This window comes from Polistes fuscatus, unplaced genomic scaffold (assembly GCF_010416935.1).
Source record: "Polistes fuscatus isolate 324 unplaced genomic scaffold, CU_Pfus_HIC Scaffold13, whole genome shotgun sequence".
Classification (NCBI taxonomy): Eukaryota; Metazoa; Arthropoda; class Insecta; order Hymenoptera; family Vespidae; genus Polistes; species Polistes fuscatus.
This window is the reverse complement of record NW_025113031.1, coordinates 2,952,736-2,964,485: the sequence shown is the minus strand read 5'-3', so window position 1 is coordinate 2,964,485 and position 11,750 is coordinate 2,952,736. Positions and strand designations below refer to the sequence as shown.

Here is an 11,750-nt window from a genome sequence, read left to right as displayed (position 1 = left end):
CACGTTGTTTCCAGATGTTAGGCAAACCATTTAAATTTATACCTGACAAACAAAGACATTATCCGGATCAATTAATGTCAGACAACGTTCTTTCGTCTTTAAAAATACTAGATTTCATTTTCAATCTAATTCCAAAAATGCGTTTTTCTATTCTATATATTATAATATATATAAAAGCACACTTATTCATTTTTCTCTGCTGTTGCGGTTCTATGCCAACTTTTTTATGCTAGTACTTTACTATCTAAATGTTTTAAAATTATCAGCCGTATATAAAGAAAGTTCGTATGTTTTATACTTAAAGATTCCTGAATGATTAAATTACAATTTTTCTTAAAAATATATTGTACATACTTAAACTTTTTAACATTTCACTTAAATATGACCGACTATGAAGACGATTATTTAATTAAAACGGTGAGCAAGTAAGTTATTCGAGTGAGCCACTATAGTGGCCCAACGACCTGGAAAAAATAATCGCAAAAGCCACTTTAGTGGCAGGCCTGCTAAGGCCCATATCGGTAAAAGTAGTGCTCTACCTTTATCCATCGACCGTCGGTAATTGCCACTGTCGGTAATTGCAACTGTCGGTAACTGCCACCGTCGGTAACTGCCACCGTCGGTAACTTTCCTATTTTTAAAACATGAACCGTTTTTAATGAGAGTTTGTACTTTAATAATATTGACCGTCAGGAACCTAAATACAAAATATTACCGATGTAGAGTAAAAAAATTTTAAGTTTACTATTACCGACGGTGGCAGTTACCGACGGTGGGAGTTACCGACAGTGGCAGTTACCGACGGTCGAAAAGATAAAGGTAGAGCACTACTTTTACCGATATAGGCCTTAGCCGGCCTGCCACTAAAGTGGCTTTTGCGATTATTTTTTCCAGGTCGATGAGCCACTATAGTGGCTCACTCGAAAAACTTACTTACTCACTGTTCGAATTAAATAATCGTCTTTATAGTCATTCATATTTAAGTGAAATTTTAAAGTTTAAGCATTATTATTAAGTATTATTTATTAATAAATAATTTGCTTCGTTTTGATATTATAAGTGCCATTGTCGAAAATATCGATTAATATAAGTATCAAAAAGATAATAACTTCAATTTTCATTCGAACCCAAAATTGAGTTCTATGTTTTTTGCGAACTACTTAAATTTTATTAATCATCAATGGTCGAATCATCCTATCCGATTTATCTATCAGGATAACACGATAATTTGATTGATTTTGAAATACACTATAGCACACCGTGCAAATTTTTTAATGTCCCATTGAAATTATACTATAATATATCCTTCGGTAACGCGAATTAATTATACGGAGAAATAAACTTGTTCACTTTTTTGTTCCTTTTTTTAACATTGAAACACATATAACACATTTAATTATTATATTCACAGAGATAATTAGAATCATTTTATTAACGAGAATTAAATTCGTGCATATTCGATTTTAGCCAACCCCCCCCTCCCGTTTTCACATTTTCACGTTCTATTACACCGATTATTATATTCACTTTTCGTTGAAATTAAATTCACTTTTATATTTAAACAACGCACAAGCACATATATTAAATCATTTAATTTTTATTTTTATTCACATTATATACGCACTAATTCAAACGAATAAACATAATTTTACCGATTCTTTCGTAAGACTTATCAACCAATCCGACTCTTTCCGTAGCTAACTTTGAACTAACTGAATCGAGAACAGTAAGTTTCTTCGTTAATTTAAAACAAAGCCCTAAAAAACAATAAAAAACGTTGTCCTAAAAAGAAGGGATTTTCTGTCGATCGTTGTGACGTGTGTTTGAATATTTTAATAGAGAAATTTGTATTTTGTTTTAAACAAATGTACACGTGTTGTCCACCGCACACGTGGTATGACATATTTCCTATTGTTCTTTTATCAAATCTAAAAGAACGGTATACTCAACATATGGTTCCTATTCTGAATGATTTTTCCTTTCGATTGATTAATACGCGCTGAGCAGATTTTTTTCCAAAATTACGTGCTTCTCTTTACGAAGTAGACCTTGAAAACACGTGTTTAGTTTTCTATTATGAAAAAAAAAAAATGTTCTCTTAATATAATTTTCTAATATATATATATATTATTTATATATTATTTATATTATTTATTATATATAATTATATTCATTTATTTATATATAATTATTTTTTTATAAATTATTATATATTACTTCCTAATATATTTATATAATAATAATTATATTCCATATAATTATATTTATTTTTTTTCTTTCTTTTTTTGCCCCCAAATATTTGCACAATTTTATTTAACACCTTCCATACCGAGTCATATTTTTTATTCGACTTTTAATTGAAAATTCATTTTAATGTTTTTTGATCGCGTTAAATAAATACGTCAGCGAGTACAATTGGTGGTGCAACGAGATCAATGGAAAATTTAACGTGTACCATGATATTATAACATACGTAAATTAAATGATACCAATATTGATCTAACAAAGTATTTGCATCTATGCGATATATAACAAAGAATACAATTATTTACTTTTCAAAGAGTAATTATTTGATTGATTCCCTTCTCGCATTGAGTAATGCTTTAAAATGATTGGTCATACCTTGATAAATCAATTTTCAATTATGTACAATTTTATTGATCTCGTAATGAATTATTTTTTTTGGAAAACAAAAAAAAACATTTGCGAATAGTTATAAATCTTCAAGAATGAATATTAATGTTTAGTTGAGAACGACAACAGAAATAAATAGAATCGTTTAAAATGAGATCATGGTAAATTTGAAATAATCGTGGGATCGAGTTAAAGGGTTAGAATTTGTTAAAGTTTGTTTTTATTTAGAGGATACGGGGGTAGAATAACAGAGGAGTGTTAGTTGATCGCTGAAGAAGGATTTGAAACGCGCAGACTCATGAAAGTAACTCTTATACCAGGTTGTAGTAGTTGGTTGTTGGATCAAACCCAGTAACCGACACAAAGGGAACGTTCAGTTCTCGCCGCATCGTCGTCGCGGTACGAGGTGTATTTTTAATGGTGTTCGTTTGTTTCTAATATCTCTTGCACACGTATATCTATTTTGTATAATGACAAAATAATTGCAAGAAGATTAAAATACAAAATTATTCACGAAATTTCTTTTCCTTGGACACAATCCTGGATCTGTTATAACTAAACAACGTTTATTAAGGGTAAGTATTATTAATAATAATTTTTTATTTTATTTAATATATATTCACACATACGAACGATCAAAATTATTTATAAATGTGTAACGTAGTGATATTAATCATTACACGAATAAAATAAAATAAAACGTCGATAATATACGAATTAATCGAGAATTCGTTCGGATAATTGGTTATTCGGATAATTGGTGTAATGATAATCAATTTCTCTAATTAATTTCTATATATCGATTACAATATTTATACAATTTTTATTTACTCGAATGATTTACAAATGAACGAATGTATATTTAATAATTAGGAAAGTGAAACATTAAGAATTGGGTGCATTTAGGTGATCGTCAAATTTTGAATTCCCTCCAGTATAAACATTTGTATTAGCATTTATTAAGCTTTTCTGCATATATAATATATAAGGTAATACTGTTTTCAATACATTTTTAGTTTTCATTTTTGAATACAATTATTTTTAACTTGTATATTAATTACAACGTCAATTTTTTTTTTTCTTTTAACATTCGTCGTATAAATGAAACCAGATGTATAAACATAATAAATTCGGACAAGATATTGAACTCGCATGAAACATGAAGCAACAAGGATACGTGTTGCATAATATAAATATTGTTAAATATATAATTGAAATACGTAAATGCAGTAAGTTAGAAAAGTTTTCGTATTCTTACTGTCAATTTAAAACAATCAATATTTTCTTGTAATTTAATATTCCTAAATTTATATATATTATTATTATTTGTATTCATGTAATGATTTATTAAATATGTGATTACTTATATGATATAAAATATATTATTTAAGTTAAAATTATATATATCTAACAATAAAATATTATTCAGCAATAAAATTAATATCAATTTGAAAATGAAATAATCTTCAAATTTTGGTTTTCGTGTATAGGAGTTTTCAAGTATTGCAATACTATTATACAAACAAATATTACTTTAATATTGTGGTAACCGGGATAAACAGTTATTCGAATAATTGGGGTTTTACCCAGTATGTATAATAATTCCGTAGGAAATGAAATTATGTTATAAGATAATATTTCCAATTCGAATTTGATTATAATTTTAATGCATAATTTTGAAATAATAACTTTAAAAAGGATTGAAAGTAACCTTTTAGATGATCAACTTTTTCTACTTATAAAGTTTTCTCAAGACTGTATCCGAAGTTATGAGAGATTTTGCGAATTCGTGATTGGTCGACTGATTTTTTTCCCTTTTTTTTTCTTTTTTTATCTTTTTTTCTTTTTACTCTACTTATCCTCGAATTTAAATTTAATTTTTTCATATACATTTTTCATTTTCGCCAGATAAGGTGGACGAATACGAATGGAAAAAAAGAACAAATGAAAAATAATGATATTCAAATCATTTCTCTACATTTGCACTATAAAATATTAAAAAAAATCATAGACAAGTTAATAAATTTGTTTTCTATTTTTTTTAATTTCGACTTTTTATTTTATAATTAATTTTTATTTTTAATTTATAATTTTTATAATTTAATTTTATAATTTATAATTTATATTTAAAATATAATTTTTTATAATTTATTATTTAAAATATAATTAATATATTAAATTTGTTTAATATATTTTAATGTTAAAAAATTAAATGTTACGTAGAAAAAAGCAACGAAGTAAACGAAAGAAAAAGAAAAAGGAGAAAAAATTGTTCGATAGAAAAGGAGGATAATATCATCGACGTTGAAGAAAATTTACTATTACTGCACTTTGTGTGTGTGTGTGTGTTTGATATAACTTTAGTATAAATTATTATTTTACGAGCTTCGTAAGATTTAATCAAGAAAGATAACAAACGTAGCGAACCAACAAACGGGACGAAAATGAATAAATTGAAAGAATTGACAAAACCCGAGTTAGACTACCACCTGTTATTCGAATTGTAGAATTGAAAAAAAAAACAAACGGAATAAAAAGAAAAAAGAAATAAATAGAAAAAAAACGAATAGTTGCGATCGTTGAGCTAATTCAAACTCCGGTAGACTACAAGGTAGGAAAATTGAAAGATAAATTTTCCTTCATATTTTTCTGTATCCCTTCTCTCTTTTTTTTCTTTTTAATCTATTTTCATTCTTCTTCTTCTTCTTCTTCTTCTTCTTCTTCCTCTTCATAAGTTCATATTCCATAATTGATAGAATCTGTAAACAAGAAAAAAAAAAAAGGAAAAGGAAAATAAACTCGTTAGGCCACATTCTTCTAAATACATTCGTGTAATAAAATAGATAATATTAAATAAGAAACACACACACACACACAGACACACAACCCTGTAGAGTATATAAAACCAGCCCCATTCACATAACATTCTCGTATACATTTATCTTGATTAGATCCAAATAAAAAGAAATAAGAGTCTTGGAAGAATAATGAGCAGACGAATAAAAGGGTATTACATTTATGGTGTCTTGTTTTCACTTCTTTTTTTCCTTTCTTTAGATTTTTTTTTCCTTATTCCTATAACCCCCATTATGATTTCAAGATGATACAAAATTACGGAATAATTTCTTGAAATTCGCGTGTTTGTGTGTATTTTTCTTTCCTTTACGTAATGTAATATCAAATTTCAATCAATTTTTCTCAATTTTTGTCAATTTTTGTCAATTTTTCTCTATTTTTATCGACAATCAAACATACATGAGTGATTCAAATTTTTCTTTACGAATCATTTCATATTTAACATAGTCAAGAATAAATAAAATAAGCTTTTAGGAATATACATACACATATGATAATACACACACACACGTACACACAACACACATATATATTTGATTTACCGCTTATTCATATATAATGTGTCCTAAGTGTACTTAGGTTCTCTGTTTAAACAATATTTATCTTCGTTTTCGTTCTCACGTCACGTTGCATTTGCCGAAGCTTTTTCTTTTCTCTCTCACTCTCTCACTCTCTCTCTCTCTCTCTCTTTTTTTTTTCTTTTGGAGGAAATCAAGCTAGCACACTTTCACGTTCAACGAAATTTATTCCCCGTCTATAGATAAGGATAAAGAAAAAGAAAGTGTGTGTGAGAGAGATAGAGAGAGTGAGAGAGAGAGAGAGAGAGAGAAAGAGGGTTTAGGGTAAGGGCGAGAAAGAGGAAGAGAAGGGCAGGACGACGAAGGTCGATTGCCTTTTTATGGACGGAGACACCCTTGTGGAACGAATCGATAAAGAAGACTTCCGTTCAAACTGTTAAACCACCTGCGAAAACACTTTTGCCATGTTACCACACTTTCTCTCTCTCTCTCTCTCTCTCTCTCATTCTCTCTTTTTCTTTCCTTCTCTCGATCGTAACTTTTTGTTAAATATTAAGAAAAAACTGTTGCAAATATCAATTTTTGTATCGTTTATTATTATATATGAATTTTGTTTATAATTATTGTATATTATATATTATTATTATATATTATTATTATATATATATTTGTTTATAATTATTATATATTATTTATTTATTTATTTATTTAATAATATTTTATTGAGCCTAGAGCCTAGGCTCCCTAAAGGCCATTAATTACAGTAAAGTACAATATATAATATATAGATAAAACAGAACAAAAATTAAAATTATGTAATTGTTATTAAACTTATCATTATATTAGTAGTAACGCACAATAAGTAGATAAATGTTAAAAGAAAATAGTAAATAATACATAAATAAAAGTATAACAGTTCTATAATAGTGGTATAGAATATTATAATATATAATATATTATTATTATATATTATTATTATATATTATTATTATATATATTTGTTTATAATTTTGTCTGAGCGCGATCGAGAGACGAGAGAAAAAGAAAAAGGAAAGAAAAGAAAAGGAAAAAGGTTTGTTCCTCGACAATTAATTCGTTTATACGAGAGAGAAAGAAAAACCTTCACCCTTCCACCCTAAAGAAAAAAAAACAAAAAGAACGATCATTTACAATGTTTTATGGTATTTTTAATTATAACGTTAATTAACAACACCAAATTAAGCATGATACGAAAAAATACGGTGTTAATTATTGCTAGATCTGATTGTTTGAACAGTAGTACCTAATTATTATTATTATTATTATTATTATTATTATTAGTAGTAGTTAATGGTGTGGTTATAAGAAAGTGAGTTTCATTTTATTATTATAAAGAAATAATGGAATAAAAAAATGAAGCAGATCTGTTAAATATGTTGAAAGGTGTAGCAATGAGGAAAAATTAAGAAAATAAGAAGAAGAAAAATAAGAAAAAAATAAAGCCAGAAAGCAAGCAAGCAAGCAAGCAAGCAAGCAAGCAAGAAAGAAATGAAAGAAAAGTGGAGTCTCGAGAAGATTGCCGAGGAATGCAATTTTCTTGGAAGCTATGGTTACGCTTTAAAAAAAAAAAAAAAAAAAAAGAAAAAGAAAAAGGAAAAAGGAAAAAAAGAAAGGGCAGATCTGCGAAGGGTAGAAAACAAGAAGAGAAGAAAAAGGAACGAAGGAACGAACGCACGCATCCCATTTTATTCGACCCCTTCTTCTTCGCACGTGCCTTCGTTCTCCTTTTTCAACCCCATTTGTATAACGCGATGAACCATAAGATATTAAGATCAAAGTATTTAAAGTAACAAAAACAACAACAACAACAACAACAACGATAAAAAAGATAAAAAAAAAGATAAAATAGTATCGATAGGTGGGATTAGATAAAAATATAAAACAAAAGAATAAAAAAAAAAACGAAAGGTTAATATTTAATAAATATTTGAAAGAATTTTTCCATACAAAAAAAAAAAAGGATTATTTGTTAACAAATATTGCATTTTTATATATAATATATGTATATAAATTTTATTTTATTTGCTTCGACGTTCGAATTGAAATATGGATGAGACACGGAGCTTACGTGGAACGCTTGATATAATATTTTTTTAGTAACTGAAGCGTGCTGGGAGGGGGGGGCAAGGGGGAATTGGGGGGGGGGTCCTTTTTTTTTTAATAACGAGTTTATTTTCACGAGATATACATTCGTTGTAGGCGTGATCGCGTAGAACACACAAGATCTCATATTTATATATGTATATAAATAATACAAAAATGGAGGGATGAATTTTTCAAGGGTGTATAAAAAATAAAAATAAAATATAACAATTGAAAGAAAAATAAAAATGAAATATCACGAGTTATATCATAATATAATGAAAGAAGAAAGAAAACATATATATATATTATATAAATATATATTTGCGATTATATAAAAATGATTCTTGCAAAATGATATCGTTTTTCTCATTTGTCAAAGATACCTGATATTTAAATCGAATTTTCTTCTGGTCTTGAGGTGTGTATTTTTTTTTTATTTTTCAATTTTATTTTTAATATCGTAGAATATTTTTTTGCAGTGTCAAATTAATTTTGTTTCCCGATCAGATAAGATTTCAAGATCATCCTGTACTGTCGATGAAAATATTCTATTAGATTGATATTAATTATCGAGGAATTTTTTTTTTCGGGTCGGGATAAATTTATTCTTAATTGATTTTGCGAATAGAATATCTAATGCGAATTTTCATATATGGAATTTTGCATTTTGCTCACGCGATTGGACGAGAATAACCCGATCAACTGAAATAATTCCCATACCGTGGTCATATTACGAAGGATTCGTATTATTTTACCTTTTCCCCCCTTTTACCCCCATAGTTTTTCACGATTCTCTTCTTGCTTCTTTCTTTATTTATTTCTTTTCAGAATTCATTATATTGGAAAACTCATGTCATTCGATATTTTTTTATTTTTTTTATTTTATTTCTCTTTTAATAAATTTTCATCTAATCATTTTACAATAAATTGTTACATTCGTTGCTACATCTCTAGAATGAATACAACGAACGAATGTAATTAGTAACGAAAATAATTGATATTGAAAATTGTGTTGAAAATTTAAAATTCAAAATAAATAATCTTTCACTCGCAAAAGTATTATTGATTATATTTTATAAATTCGACGAATCAAATCTCGGAGAAGGATAATATTATCCCTAATGAAATTTAAATTGTATTTAAATTACGTTGTATTACGTTAAATAAAAAAGATAGACGTAAAATAATAATAATAATAATAAACTAACAATGGGACAAACGTTGAAACGATTTATATTTTGTTTAAAAACTTTTATAATATAATAACTTTGAACAATAACTTTTCAAATGTAAAAACCCACGTACCGATTGAAAAATAAATGAAATGAAATGAAATGAAATGAAATGAAACGAAACGAAAGAAACAAAAAAAGAAAAAGAAAAAAGAAAAGGGGTTAAAGCAAAAGTAAAAGTAAAACAAAAGGTATACAAGGAAAAAAAATAGGAAAAAATTGTTAAATTACAAACTTCCTGAACGAATTTTGATTTCGCAAGGAAAGAAAAAAGAAAAAAAAAAGAATTGAAGTTGAAAAAAATGAAAGATTTCTTGACCAAAAAATATCTTAACGAAGCAAAAGTAATGATTATTATTATTATTATTATTATTATTATTATTATTATATAATACGTAAAGGTAGTTTTTTCTAAAGATTTGACAGTAACACGTTTATTGAAACTTTCCAATCGTTCTTTTGATAAATGATCATCGACAAAAAGGGTTTCGTTGTCTATTACCAATTCGTAGGAACTCGTGCACGTCCAGTCAAATCAATCTCACCTACGATCGAAGCTTTTTTTAACATTTTATTATTTTTTCTAGTTTTCGGTGACAATAGATACTATTATCCAACATGAGATATTCGTAAAATAATCAAGGAATCCGTCTTGGTCGTTAAATATTTCTAATTACTTGATATATTTATTTAATTTTCTTTACAAATTACAATTTAAATAGCAATTGGTTATAACTTTTTTTTCCCCTTTTTTTTTCTTTTTTTTTTCCTCTTCCGCAAGACTAGCGAATCACGATAAATTGGTAAAAAGAAAATTTTACAAATTTCTTTTCCATGTTGTTGTTGTTTTTTTTTCTTCTTTTCTTTCTTTCCTAAATTAGAAATTTCGTAGACGTTGCTGCTTACGACGTAAAATACTTTCAATGAGCGAACTTTAAACTTTTTTATATTCTTTACCATAACTTCCGAGGAATATTATGCTTTTAAAAAATTCAATATTTATATATATATATATTAGTTTTGTGACGTTTTATTGAAGCAAGTTTTACTGACTACAAAAATTCCTCTACGTTTTAAAATCAGATTTTTTTTTTTTGCAAATACAGTTTACATATAAAGTATACTAAATAAGCCGAACAAAGGATTCCCTACAATATGTGAATATAACTTTTGTATATATGTGTCATTGATTTGAAGATAAATTGTTCGTTTTATAGATTTATACGTCACATATATGCGATACGTTAAATTAAAATGGCCAATCAACAGTGTCATTCACATGTGGACGCGTATATGCGACAACGAACGTGTTTTTTAATTTGTAACAAATAACTATACTAGTAACAAAAGAATAAATAAAAACGTTTCAACAACTGTAGTATTCGTTTTTTTTCTTTTTTTTTTACGATCATAGTTTTAATATATAAAATATAAAACGATAATAATTATCGGGCAAATGGGTATTATCGGAAAAAAGTTTTTTTTTTAATTAATTTCTCATCAATATGAAAACGAGAGAGAGAGAGTGAGTTTAAGTATAATTTTATTAACATAATATCGATGAAAAACTAAAAATGATAAAAGAAATGAAAGAAAATGAACTGTAAATATCTGTAATAATGTTTTTTTACAGATAAGCATAAACAAAACAAAACAAAACAAAAAATAATAACAATGCTGTAGTAATATTTTATATTTAGATAATAATAGTTTTTATTTTAAAATCCAAAGGGAAATCTGTTTTAAGTAATTCATGCTTTTAAAATATAAAGAAAGATATGTATATAAAGATAGACAGGATAAAACTGAAGGAATAGTCAACCTTTTTAGGGCAAAAGGTTCAACTCGAGTTTCACTCATGTGTCAGTGGTGGTTTAAACTAGAGAAAGAGAAAGACAGAGAGAGAAAGAGAGAGAGAGAGAGAGAATATTCACTATTGCTAACCACCTAACGTTGAATTAAACTTCATTTGTATATATAACTTGCATATATGGGTCATATACATATTGTACGTAAATAAGTTCTTATTCCATGGTTCTATAGAGAATATTGAAATTGTTAATATAAAATAAAAATATAATGGAGAAATATGTGTAATTGAGAGAAAATATTTTTCAATTTTTTAATAAATAATTTAACGATACATACAATCGGACGGATTTGTTAATTAGATTCACGTTGATCTGAACAATTATTTGAATATTATTATAATATTGATTATTATAAATAAGAAAAAGATAAAATAATATTAAATTATTTGAATATTATTTTAATATTGATTCGTAATATATTTTATTGATTCGTTTAAACATTTTAATAATAATAATCACGTAAACCACCCCCCTCCTCCCTCTCTCTCTCACGTACAATTAAGGAATACGACGTG

The 11,750-nt window shown here is 26.8% G+C and overlaps 1 protein-coding gene across 3 annotated transcripts in view; it reads left to right on the top strand.

The window, feature by feature from the left end:
- Window positions 1–2,963: 2,963 nt before the first annotated feature.
- Window positions 2,964–11,750, top strand: part of LOC122513865 (GTP-binding protein Di-Ras2) — a 50,624-nt gene continuing 41,837 nt past the window's right edge. For all 3 annotated transcript variants that reach the window (XM_043630340.1, XM_043630341.1, XM_043630342.1), the window contains exon 1: window positions 2,964–3,209. The gene's annotated coding sequence lies outside the window, so the exon portion shown is untranslated. The remainder of the gene's footprint in view (window positions 3,210–11,750) is intronic.